General features: G+C 37.7%; 1 protein-coding gene across 1 annotated transcript in view; it reads right to left on the reverse strand.

The window, feature by feature from the left end:
* The window catches only part of LOC138176706 (interleukin-9 receptor-like), a 78,403-nt gene extending 65,428 nt beyond the window's left edge, over positions 1-12,975 (reverse strand). Inside the window, exon 1 of the mRNA XM_069107524.1 lies at positions 12,772-12,975. The gene's annotated coding sequence lies outside the window, so the exon portion shown is untranslated. The remainder of the gene's footprint in view (positions 1-12,771) is intronic.
* Positions 12,976-13,064: the final 89 nt, after the last annotated feature.

Below are 13,064 nucleotides of genomic sequence, written 5' to 3' on the forward strand. Positions count from 1 at the left end.
CTTAAGACTTACTAGCCATGTGATCTTGGGCAAGTCACTTAACCCCAATTGCCCCGCATTCCCCCCTCCAAAAAGAAAAAAAATTATATTTCTTTTTTTTAATTCTAATTTCTTTTGTTTGTCTTTTTGTTAGATTTGCATAGCTCCAAAAGATCTAACTTAAAGTCTTCATCTACTATAGTTTCTGCTGTCAATTTCTCCCTATAATTCAATTAACTTTTCCTTTAAGCACACAGATGCTAAGCCACTTGGTGCAGATATATTCAGTACTGATTTTTTATTTCACTTTCTATGGTGCCTTTAAATATAATAATTATGCTGCTTTTCTCATTTAACCATGTATATTGTTATTTCAGCCTTATCTGAGATTTATTGCTTTTTAAAATTTACCTTCAGGAGTGGCTAGGTGGCATAGTAAATAGAGCACTGGCCCTGGAGTCAGGAGAACCTGAGTTTAAATCCAGCCTCAGATACTTGACACAATTACTAGCTGTGTGACTTTGGGCAAGTCACTTAACCCTAATTACCCTCCAAAATAAAAAAAAAGCCCAAAAAAATTTACCTATGGCATAATAAATTCTGTTCTCACTCCTAATTTTATCTATAATAAATCTTTATGTTTTAAGTAAGTTCTTTTTAAAAAAAAATAACATATTGTATTTTACTTTCTAATCTATTCTTCTATTTTCCATTCTATGGATGGGTTTATCACTCTCATACTCATTTTTTTTTTTTGCTTTTTTTGGAGGGGGGAAGGTATGGCAATTGGGGCTAAGTGACTTGCCCAAGGTCACACAGCTAGGTGTTGTGTTAAGTGTCTGAGACCAAATTTGAACTCAGGTCTTCCTGACTCCAGGGCCAGTGCTCTATTCACTGCACCACCTAGTCACCCCCATATTCATTTTTTATTTCATCATATTCTCTTACATATTTTCTCTCTTTTCCTCCTGTCTTCCTAATTTTTGCAAAGGAGGTATATGTGGGATAGGGGGAAAAGAATTTGATCGACACTTGTATTTTATAATTGAAATTATAATTGATCCTACTCCTCTTTCCCTATTGTCTTTGTTAGACCCAGACCCTGGCCTCTATTTCCTTTCTCTCTTTTTTAACTTCTCATTTATGATCTGTCCTCTAAAGTAGTGACTTTCTGAGGACTTTTTGTTTTGGCTTACGAGGATTGCTCCCACCTAATCTTCCCTTCCTCTTAAACTCCCTTCTCACCTTTCTCTGTCCCTCCTTGTTTCCTTATTGAGTTTAATATAATTCTACACTAAATCCTGTCTGTTCAACCCTCTGGCGTGTGACTGAGGTGAATTAGAATCACGAGAAGTCTGCTTTCCTACCACTTCCTCTATGTACATTCTGTTCATTCACCCCAATTATGGTATATAAGAAGTTCCCCCACCTTCTTCCTCAATGATTAATAATTATAATAGCTAACATTTAAGTAGTGCTTTAAAAGGTTTACAAAACATTTTATATGTGTTATCTCATTTGATACAACAATCCTATGAGGTAGAGGTAGCAGCTATTATTACTCTCATTTTACAGATAAGGAAACTAAGGCTAAGAAAGAGTAAGTGACTTGCCAAGGATCACATATCTAGTAATTGTGCTAGGATTTGAACTCATGTCTAACTGACTACAAATCTAGTGCTCTAGCTACTTTGCCTTGCTGTGTCCCTAATGTATTCCTTTTTCTTTCCCCTGTTAAAATTAAGGAAACAGAACAAAACCACATTCAAACTGTGTATTTTTTTAACTCCCTTTGTGACCCCTGAAGACAGTTGGATTCCAAAGAGACACTAATGTCTTCTCTTCCTATTAGAATGTAAACACTTTTATCATCCTTAGCTCCTTTCATTTACTCAACTGCTCCAAACTTTCTAGGTTTCTCTTGATTCCTTCTTGTTTGTATTTAAATGTTTCTAATCAGCTCTGCTCATTTTGATTATGTTCTATTAAAGTCTTCTATTCTGCTTCTATTCTGGTCTAGTCTAGTCTATTCAAGGTAAATTTTTTTTCTCCTGTAGACTAATACACAGTTTTGCTAGATAAGTTTTTCTTGATTACTTGCTTTTCCCCCCTTTTGGAATATATATTCCAAGACTTTCTTTCCTTTCTGTAATTTCAGCATGATCTTATGTAATCTTGGTTGTTATTATTCAGTATTTAAATTCTTTCTTTCTGACTGTTCAAAGTATTTTTTTTCCCTGAACCTGAAAACTCTGGAGTTTGAGTACTACTGTATTCATGACTATTTTCATTTGAGGGTTTATTTCAGGAGGTGATCATTTTTATATTTTTACATTGTCCTCTAGTCCCAATAGATCTGGGCAGTTTTATAAAATAATTTCTTGAAATACAATAGCCAGATTTTTTGTTTTGTCATGGTTTTCAGGGAACCTAAAGTAACTTTTAAATTATCTCTCCTCATCTGTTTTATAGGTCATTTGTTTTTGGTAGTAGGTATATTAGATTTTCTTCTGTTTTTTTTTTCAATCTTTGAATTTTGTTCAAATATTTCTTTTTGTCTCCTGCAGTCATTGAGTTCTGATTGCTCCATTCTATTTTCAGGAAGTTCATTCCAGGATAAGATTTACTATCTTCTCTTGTAAGTTATTTATTTTCTTTCCAAATTTTTTTTTCTTTGGGAAAAATTTGTTATAGCAAGCTTCTCTGAGAAAGGTCTCATTTCTCAAATATACAGGGAATTGAACCAAATTTAGAAAAATAAGAGCCACTCCCCAATTGAGAAACACTCAAGGGATATGAATGGGCAGTTTTCAGAGAAAAATCAAAGTTATTAACACTTATATGACAAAATGCTCTAAATTACTAATAATTAGAGAAATGCAAATTAAAACAACTCTGAGATACCACCTCATAACCATCAAATTGCCTAAGATGATAGAAAAATAAAATGACAAAGACTGGAGGGCATGTAGGAAAATAGATACACTAATGAACTACTGGTGGAGCTAGAGAAGAATTTGGAATATGCCCAAAGGGCTATAAAACTGTACAAGCTTTTGGACTCAAAATCACTGCTACTAGGTCTATACTCCAAGCAGATCAAAGAAAAAGTAAAAGGACCCATTTATACAAAAATATTTATAGCCTTTCTTTTTGTTCTGACAAAGATTTGGAAACTGAGAGGATGCCCTTAAATTAGAGAATAGCTGAATAAGTTATGGTATATTAATGTAATGGAATACTACCGTGCTGTAAAAAATGAGAAAGGGGATGTTTTCAGAAGAACCTGAGAAGACTTTTATGAATTGATGCAAAGTGAAGTGAACAGAATTATGAGAATATTGCACACAGTTACAACAATGTTATAAAGATAATAGATCATAAAAGACTTAGTAACTGATCAATAGAATGATTCATCACAACTCCAAAGGACTTGGTGAAAATATTATCTACCTCTAGATACAGAACTGATGTACTAAGTACAGACTGAAGCATATTTTTTCTCTTTTATTTGCCTTTTTTTTAACATGGTTAATACAGAAATGTTTTGTATGACTTCATATGAATAATAAGTATGGTATTTCTTGCCCTTCCCAATGGATGGGGGAGGGGAGGGGGAAGAAGAAGATCTGGAACTAAAAAAAATTTTTTTAACTGGTAAAAAAATATTTAGTTTCAGAACTCTTAATTTAATTCAATTTTTTAACCTCTTGTTTCATTTTTCTGATATCTTGAAGTGCCTGTGGTAAAGCCTTTTTTCCCCTCCGATGCTGTTTATTATTGTTATGAGGTTATTTTTTTCTAAACAGGGGTTACCCCGTGGGGTTCTCTTAATCCATATTATTCTTGCATTGTATTATTATTGTTATTTTGCTGTTTTTCATTGACTCATATTATCTCTAGCATGGTTCCTTTTTCATCATATGTAGGCTTAAGATCCCCTTACTGTACCTTGTGTTGACTTCCCTCTAGCACCTCCAGGTGTTTGGGATCGGTACAAGATAATAATGGACTACAGAGGAAAGACAGAACCGTTCAGTTCTTATTTTGCTTTTGTTTCCTCTGCCAAGAATAGTTTTTGTACTGAAGAAGACAAAATAAAAATAACTAAATGGAGAATTGATGCCAAAAATAATCAAGAAGTTAGGAAGACAGAAGCACCTACCTACCCTTGATGAGTTCATGTCACCCAGCCCATATGAGCTATATCCTAGACTACTGAAGGGGAGAAGGGGAAAGTGGCTGGAAGAACTGACTGCTGAGCTACTATCAGTGGCTTTGAAAGATTATAACAGCACTATTACCACAAGGCAAGAGAAGGGCAAATTTCCTGATTTTTATAAACAGGAAAGAGGAGGAAAAGGAAGAAGAGAAGGAAGAGGAGAAAGAAAAAGAGATGAAGAAAAAGAACAACAATGAGGAAGAGGAGAAAGGAGAGGAGGAAGAGGGGGAAGAAGAGAAAGAGGAGGAGAAGCAGGAGAGTAGAAATAGGAAGAAGAAAAGGAGAAGGGAGAGGAGAAGGAAGAAGAGGAGGAGGAAGAGGAGGAAGGAGAAGAGGAGGCGGAGGAGGGGGAAAGACAAGGAGGAAGAAGAGGAGAAGGAAGAGGAAGAAGATGAGAAGAAAAAGGAGGAGCAAAAGGAGGAGGATTCATTAAGAAAAGATCATGCCAGACTCATCTTACTTCTTTTATTTATACTTTTTTCTTTTTTTTCTTACTTCTTTTGTTTGATAGAGTTAACAAACCAGGGATGCTAAAGATTTAGTTTACATGGATTTTCCCAAAGCATTTGATAAAATCTCTTGTGTTTTTCTTGTGAGAAATTTGTCACTGAATAAAATGGAGAGCATCTATGCTGGTATTCTGAACCTTGGGAAGTTGCCTTTCCTCGGCATTACATTACAATGACATATAAAGTGTTGTGGAATGAACCAGAAAAGGCAAGTCAGGATTTGAGCTGAGTTTTGAAGGACATTCAGATAAGTCAGAAGGCAGGGGGAAGGAAGGAGAGCATTCCAGGCATAGGGGACAGCCATCGAAAAGGCATATAAGCAGAAAATCTAATGCTTTGTACCAGGAGCAGCAAATAGGCCGCTGTCGCTAGATCATAAGGGTACGTAGAAGAGAATATATGTAAAGGGATGGCTAGGTGGCGCAGTGAATAGAGTACTGGCTCTGGAGTCAGGAGGACCTGGGTTCAGATCCAGCCTTAGATACTTAACACAAAAACTAGCCGTGTGACCTTGGGCAAGTCACTTAACCCCAATTGCCCTCCAAAAAAAGCAAAAAAAAAAAAGAAAAGAAGAGAATAATATGTAAGAACAATGGGAAGGGGGAAGGGTCAGGTCACAAAGGACTTTAAAAGTCAAACAGTATTCTATATTTGATCCTAAAGATAATAGAAAACCACTGGAGGGGCAACTAGGTGGCACAGTGAATAGAGCACCAGCCCTGGAGTTAGGACGACCTGAGTTCAAATCTGGCCTCAGACACTTAACACTTACTACCTGTGTGACCTTGGGCAAGTCACTTAACCCCAACTGCCCTGCATTCCCCCCTCCCAAAAAAAAAAAGAATGAGAGAGGTGTGTGTATTTGAGGTAAAAGGAAAATAGAGACTGAAGATGAGAAACAGAATGAAGGTGATAAAGGGATCAGTCTGATGGGGAAAATGGGATGGGATGAGATTAAAGATACTTTGCAAGGGTTTGCCTTGGTAAGAAAGTTTAGGGTTTTTGTTTGTTTGTTTCTAAGGTGAGAGAAAAGTGAAGGGGAAGGCATCTGAGGATCTGGACAAATGGCCTCAATTTTTTCAGTGAAATCTTTAGTGAGATCCTCAGCTAAGAGAAGCTTGAGGAAAGATGATGAGGACTGGGATCATGAATTGATTAGAGGGATAAGAAGATTGCCTTGCTGTAGTAAAGGCCCCGTTATGACTATGTAACCTGGTTTCATTTTCTTATTTTAATCTGTAACATGTGAATAGGGTCCAAGGAATGAGAGTAGACATTTGGCAAAACAATCAGTCATAAGACAAGAGGGCAAGGGTTTCCAGTATAAAGGATGATGTAGATAGAGCAGTGGAGACAAATGCAAATAGAAACAGATACCTGGATCCCTAGATCCCTGCAGGTCACATTGTGACTTAGAAAACCACAAATTAACATTATCTATGTTGTACTGCATTTTTATTTATTTTGTCAAACAGTTCCCAACTACATTCTGGCCATACTTGGGCAGCTTTCAGCAAGTTTGACACTTCTGGCATAGAACTGATTCAACAAGAAGATAGGGAAGAAAGAGTGAAAGAGTGCAGCCAATGCATGGATTAATGGCCTGGAAAAAAACTAAGAAATATAAGGGTGAGGGGGGCAGAGTCAAGATGGCGGAGTAGAAGAAGAACCTCCCCACTGCTCCAGCTTCCACCTTCCCCAATCCATGTAAAAAGGGGACTCTAAACAAACTTTGGAGCAGCAGAACCCACAAAATGACACAAAGTAGCTAACCACCCGCTGAGGACAGCCCAGCAGAAGCCAGCGCAGGGCTCTGGGAGCTGAGCCCAGTCCCACACTGAGGCTTTAGCCCCAGGGCAGGCCTGACCAGCCACCTGCTGGAGGGACTCCAGATCAGCAGCAGCTGTGGCAGTTTCCAGTTTTATCAACACATAGATGCGAAGGACAAAGTGAGAGGTCAGTGCAGTCTGGACTTTGGGACCCAGTAAGTGGGAGTGTGTGGCTTTTGCCCCTGGGGCGAGAAGCCACTGAGACTCCGGCACAGCCAGCCAGCCCCACGTGGCAGCTTCAACTCCTGGCCTGCAGAGTGTAGGGGAACCAAGCACCAATCTGAGGGGTAATCACTCTTGCTTTAACCTTCTTGGATCTGGATTGCAGTCTAGGGTGGAGGTCCTGAGGTGTGTGTCCAGCTTGTCAGAGTGTGTGGAGACCTCAGAGAGGGCACCCATCTAATACCTCCGGCAGCTGAGAAAACCCCAGCTTTTGGGACAAAAGCTCCCCTGTCTGGTGGCAGAGTCCTACTGTGGCAAAAAGCCCAGGGGTCAAGTGACTGAGGGGCGACATGACCCTCATGTCAAAGGAAACAAAGCAGACAGAAGATTCCAACATTAGACTCCTATTTTGGGGACAAAAAGGAGCAAAGCATGGAACAGGAGGAAAACAGTGAAGTCAGAACTCCTGCACCAAAAGCTTCAAAGGAAAATACAAGCTGGTTACAGGCCATAGAGGACCTTAAGAAGCAGATAAGAGAAGTGGAGGAAAAATTGGGAAGAGAAATGAGAACAATGCAAGAAAATTATGAAATGAGAGTCAACAGCCTGACTGAGGAAAATAACACCTTAAAAAATAGACTAACTCAAATGGCAAAAGAGGCTCAAAAAGGCAATGAGGAGAAGAATGACTTAAAAAGCTGAATTTGCCAGATAGAAAAAGAATCTCAAAAGCTCAATGAGGAGAATCATGGCTTCAGAATTAGACTGGAGCAAATGGAAGCTAATGACTTTATGAGAAATCAAAATGCTATTAAACTGATCCAAACAAATGAAAGAACAGAAGGCAATGTAAAATATATCATGGGACTTTGACCTGGAAAATAGATCCAGGAGAGATAATTTAAAAATTATTGGACTACCTGAAAGCCATGATCAAAGTAAGAACCTAGAAATCATCCTCTAGGAAGTTCTCAAGGAAAACTGCCCTGATGTTTTAGAACCAGAGGGCAAAATAGAGGTTGAAAGAATCCACCAATCATCTCCTAAAAAAGATCCCAAAAAGAAAACTCCTAGGAATATTATAACCAGGTTCCGGAATTCCCAGATTAAGAAGAGAATATTACAAGCAGCCAGAAAGAAACAATTTGAATATTGTGGAAACACAATCAGGATAACCCAGGATCTGGCAGCTTCTACACTGAGGGATCAAAGGGCTTGGAATATGATATTCCAGAGGTCAAAGGAGCTGGGATTAAAACCAAGATTAAAATCTCCCACCCAGCAAAACTGAGTATCATGTTTCAGGGGAAAGTATGGTCATTCAGTGGAATAGAGGACTTTCAAGCATTGGTGATGAAAAAACCAGAGTTGAATAGAAAATTTGACATTCAGATACAAGAAGCAAGAGAAGCATGAGAAGGTAAACAGGGAAAAGAAATCATAAGGAACTTATCAGAGTTGAACTATTAACATTCCTACATGGAAAAACAATAATTGTAACTTATGAAACTTTTCTCAGTAGTTGAAGGGAATAGAAATATATGTCTATATAGGAGGGTATATGGGCATGTGAATGTGTGTATATATGTTTACATAGATAGAGGGCACAGGACTAATTGAACAGGAAGGGATGATACTTAAAAGGTGAAATTAAGAGGTAAGAGAGGAATATAATGAGAGGAGATGGGGAGAGACAGAATGGGGTAAATTATCTCATATAGAAGAGGCAAGGGAAAACTTAGGAGATTTGTTAGGGAAAAGTTAGGGGATTTGAGGAAGCATCAATGTGCACATTGAAGTCTAATATATTCTAGCTGGAGCTGGGGTAGAAAAAAGACTGTGAGCTAGGCACCGAACTCACTGAGAAAGGAAAGAGAACGCTTGGGTGTGATAGGTAATACTCCGGCTGACACTGCTCTCTCTCATTTGTTATTTATCACTTGCAATTCAAAATATTCTAGAAGAATTATACTATAGAGTCACCTACAAATAGCTCTTAATCTGTCTGTAAAATTGTATTCTGAGTCTCTGGTTTCTTAGCCAGAGCCCAAATTGAGATCCCTAACTCTGCCTCAACCTTTTAATTTCTAATTTTTGGTGCAACATGAAACATTTTAAACATTACAAGGGATTTGGTCATAGAATTAAATTCGTGGCAATCTGCTTCAGGCCCATTTCAAGAAACTGTAAGATGACTAGAAATGCAGTAAGTCATTATCTGTTTTAAATGTATTAACAGTACACAATAAATATAGATAATAAAAAAAATTCTAACTCTTCCTTTCAAAAAAAAGGCAAACAATTGCATTTTGATAAGTACTTTGTAAAAACAAAAAACAAATGTGCATTCTAAGAGTTAAATACACACAAATACATAACAGCTAGCATGTATATAGTGCTTTGAGGTTTGCAAAGAGCATACAAATATTACCTCACTTTATCCTCAAAACAACCCTGACAGGTAGATGTCATTGTTATCACCCCCATTTTACAGGAGAGGAAACTGAGGCAGATAGAGGTTAACTGACTTGCCCAGGATCTCACAATGAGTGAGCATCTGAGGCAATATGAATTCAGATCTCCCTGACTCTATCCACTGCACCAGCTAGTGGCCAGTATGCGTTACTACATGGCTTGACCTTGACAGGGAAAAAACACCTATCGTTCAATCATCTCTATGCTTATTTTTCAGGAAACGGGATAATAATGGCTCACATTTCTAGAGGATTTTAAGGTGTACAATGCACAAACCTATCAGTCCTGTTAAAAAGGTAGTACAGGCACCTGGATGTACTTTCATTCTACTTCCCCATAATAATTTATATTTATAATCCTAATGCCTTAGGGTTAACAAAGCATCTTCAAAAAGAATGAACACATTTAATTCCAACAATCCTGTGAGGCAGGTGCTACGAGTATTACTATCACTATTAATACTTTGACTTTATTAATACAGCCCTTTGAATATTTTGTTCTGTAAAGGCTGGATTCAGTCAAAGGACTTCACCTGAGGACCAAGAGGGCCACATATGGCCTCGAGGCCTAAGGTTCCTCATGCCTGGATTAGACCTTCTAATTAAACCCACCACTCTTCTACTCACCCACTGCACAGTATCCTATGTCCAGCCCATCCTGACGGCCAACTCAGTCTAAACAGCATACGGCAACCCCAGTTCCAAGACTTTGGGTAAGTTACTCTAGCTCTCTAAAATGTACTTCCCTAATTTATAAAGCAGGAATAAGACTTGCAATAGCTATCTTTTTTTTTTGGAGGGCAACTGGGGTTAAGTGACTTGCCCAAAATCACACGGCTAGTAAGTATGTCAAGTGTCTGAGGCCGGATCCAAACTCAGGTCCTCCTGACTCCAAGGCCGTTGGTTCTATTCACTTTGCAATAGCTATCTTAAAAGATAAGTAAGAGAATCTTTTGCAAACCCTAAAGTACTATATAAATGCAAGTTATTATTACTATACATCAACACTAAGCTAACCTATCTTCCTAAGGGAGAGGTTTTTCTATTTTTGAATTATAGCCTCTATCAGGGGGATATACAAGCAACTTGTTGAAAAAGGAATTCACATTTTGGAGAGCAATCTGGAACTATGCCCAAAGGGCTATAAAACTATGCATACCCTTTGATCCAGCAATACCACTACTAGGTCTGTATCCCAGAGATCACAAAAAAGGGAAAAGGACCCACATGTACAAAAATATTTATGGCAGCTCTCCTTGTGATGGCCAAGAATTGGAAACTGAGGGAATACAAGTTGGGGCTATGAATGTAATGGAATACTATTGTGCTATAAGAAATGATGAGCAAGCAGATTTCAGAAAACCCTGGAAAGACTTAGATGAACTGATGCTGAGTGAAGTGAGCAGAACCAGGAGAACATTGTACATGGTAACAGTAACGTTGTGTGATCACCAACTTTGATAGACTTAGCTCTTCTCAGCAATAAAATGATCTGAGCCAATTCCAAAAGACTCATGATGGAAAATGCTATCCATATCCAGAGAAAGAACTGTGGAGTCTGAATGCAGACTGAAGTAGACTATTCTTTTGTTTTTTTCTTTCTTAGGGTTTTCCCTTTTGTTCTTATTCTTCTTTCACAACATGACTAAAGTGGAAATATTTAATATGATTGTACATGTATAGTCTATGTCAGATTGCTATCTTAGGGTTGGAGGAGAGGAAGAAAAAAAATTTTTAAAGAGTATGTTGAAAACTCTTTATAAAAAACTATATTGAACAATTACAGACACACCATATGTGTGATGACTAACTTTGATAGACTGGGCTCCTCTCAGCAACGCAAGGTTGCAGACAACTCTGAAAGACTCAGGATGGAAAGGGATATCCACATCCAGAGAAAGAACTACAGAGTCTGAGTGCAGATTGAAGCAAACTACCTGCTCTCTTTTTTGTCTTTCTCATTGTTCATTCCATTGGTTATAATCCTTTACAACTTGACTAATGTTTAATGTGAAGGTATTTGTAGCTTGGATTGCATGCCGCCATGGGGGGAGAAGGGAGGAGAGGGAGCAGGAGAAAATTTAAAACTCAAGGAACTGAGGAATTGAATGTTGTAAAACTAAAAGTAAATAAATGAAAAATTAAAAAAAAAATATGTTGAAAACTAAAATAAATAAATAAATACAAAGGAGTTAGGAGAGACCTAGGGATTTTTTCACAGCATGCATGAAAATAGGCTGTTAGGTGAAAACTCTTGAGTCATGTGAACCACTTACTTCCCAACAAGACTCAGACTAAGCAAATGAGTGGAATCTTTTGAAATCTAAGAAGGAAGTCAGTGTTAACAGCCTTTGACAAGTCTGCTGGTTTCACTAGTACTAAGGACCTATTCTCTTTGACTCCTTAAACATTTACTCTAATCTTAGGTTATTTACAATCACCTCAAAGAAAATGTTCCTTTCCCAGTATGCTGAACAAATGCTAAAAGAAAATATAGTAAAAATTCAATTTAGGACTTCATGGATTCAGACAAGGAATGGTTTCTTAAAGAAATTAAGATTATAGAGGAAACGTTCATCCTATTAAGGGAACAAATTTTTCTCCCAATTGCTCTATAATGCAATAAAATGCTTTAATAGGACAATTATCTAAGACTATGGTAAAAAAATAAAAAAGGTCAGGAAAGTCCAAAGACTTGGGTGCTAGCCCCAGCTCTGTCTCTAACTAGATATTCAGCTGTGGGCAAGAAAATGAACATCTCCAGACCTCATTTTCCCCATCTATAAAATGAGGGCTGAACTAATAACTTTAATGCTCTAAAGTTTGCAAAGATCTTTACCCCTATTTGTCTCATTTGAGCCTTCCAACAACCCTGTAGGGCGAGTATTACAGATAGTATTACCCTCATTTTACGTATGAGGAAACTGAGGCTCTGGGCAGTATGTCATCACAAGCAGAATTCAAACACTTCAAGTCCAGCATGCCAGCCATTATACTACACCATTTTACTTTCATGAAAGCTTCTCTTACCTTTCTATTTTAGACTTTCATGTTCATATTTTATTCCCCAAGAGAAAGTCAGGCTCCTTGAGGATAAGCAATGTTTGGATTTTATCCCCAAAATGAAGCACATTGTCTTATACATACTGTTTAATCTTTGTTGAATTTAATTATTGAATTATTTCTAAATAATGTTAATAAATCATAATGCTCCATCACAATCCAATAAAACCTAGAGGGAAAAAATGAAATATAAAGCCCTTCCACTCCCACTTTTAGATAGGCAGAAAACAGAAAATATTGCAAATTGCTAAATAATAAAGAACCTTCAAAAGGAATGAACACATTTAACCCCAACAATTAAATTGGGATTAAATATAAAATATTGCTAAATTAAATTTAAAATATTGCTTTTAATACTCAGGCCATTCAGTAAAAGGTTGCTAGATCATCAGCAAAATCAGGTGCCTGCCCACAAGTAGAATTGGGCAGGATAACACAGGCCTCGTGCCCCTCCTATGGGGCCTTCTCACCCTCCCCAATTACTGTACTGAGAGCTGTGAGGAACTGCCCCTCCCTGTCTTTGCCTTACTTACCTGTCTCTCAACCAGGAAAGGAGCAAGTTGTAGAGAGAGGAAAACCAGCCATGATATAGCAAAGTTCATGTAGTTTCAAGTCTTGAAAAATAAATTTAAGCTTTCATATTCTGAATTTTGGCTGCCCGGGAACATCTCACAAATTGCAACTGTTCCTATGGAACTTGGTACCTCCTATGTTTTACTTAACGTTGTTTTCAAGGAATCCATGAACAACTCCATTAAATGAGGGTACCCCAGATTCCATATTAGCAAGGCCAATTTTGTCCAGTGCATTAGGCTGTTAATTGTTT

Source organism: Petaurus breviceps, unplaced genomic scaffold (assembly GCF_028583685.1).
Source record: "Petaurus breviceps papuanus isolate PSGF00001 unplaced genomic scaffold, PetGlider_PUasm1.0 138, whole genome shotgun sequence".
Lineage (NCBI taxonomy): Eukaryota > Metazoa > Chordata > Mammalia > Diprotodontia > Petauridae > Petaurus > Petaurus breviceps.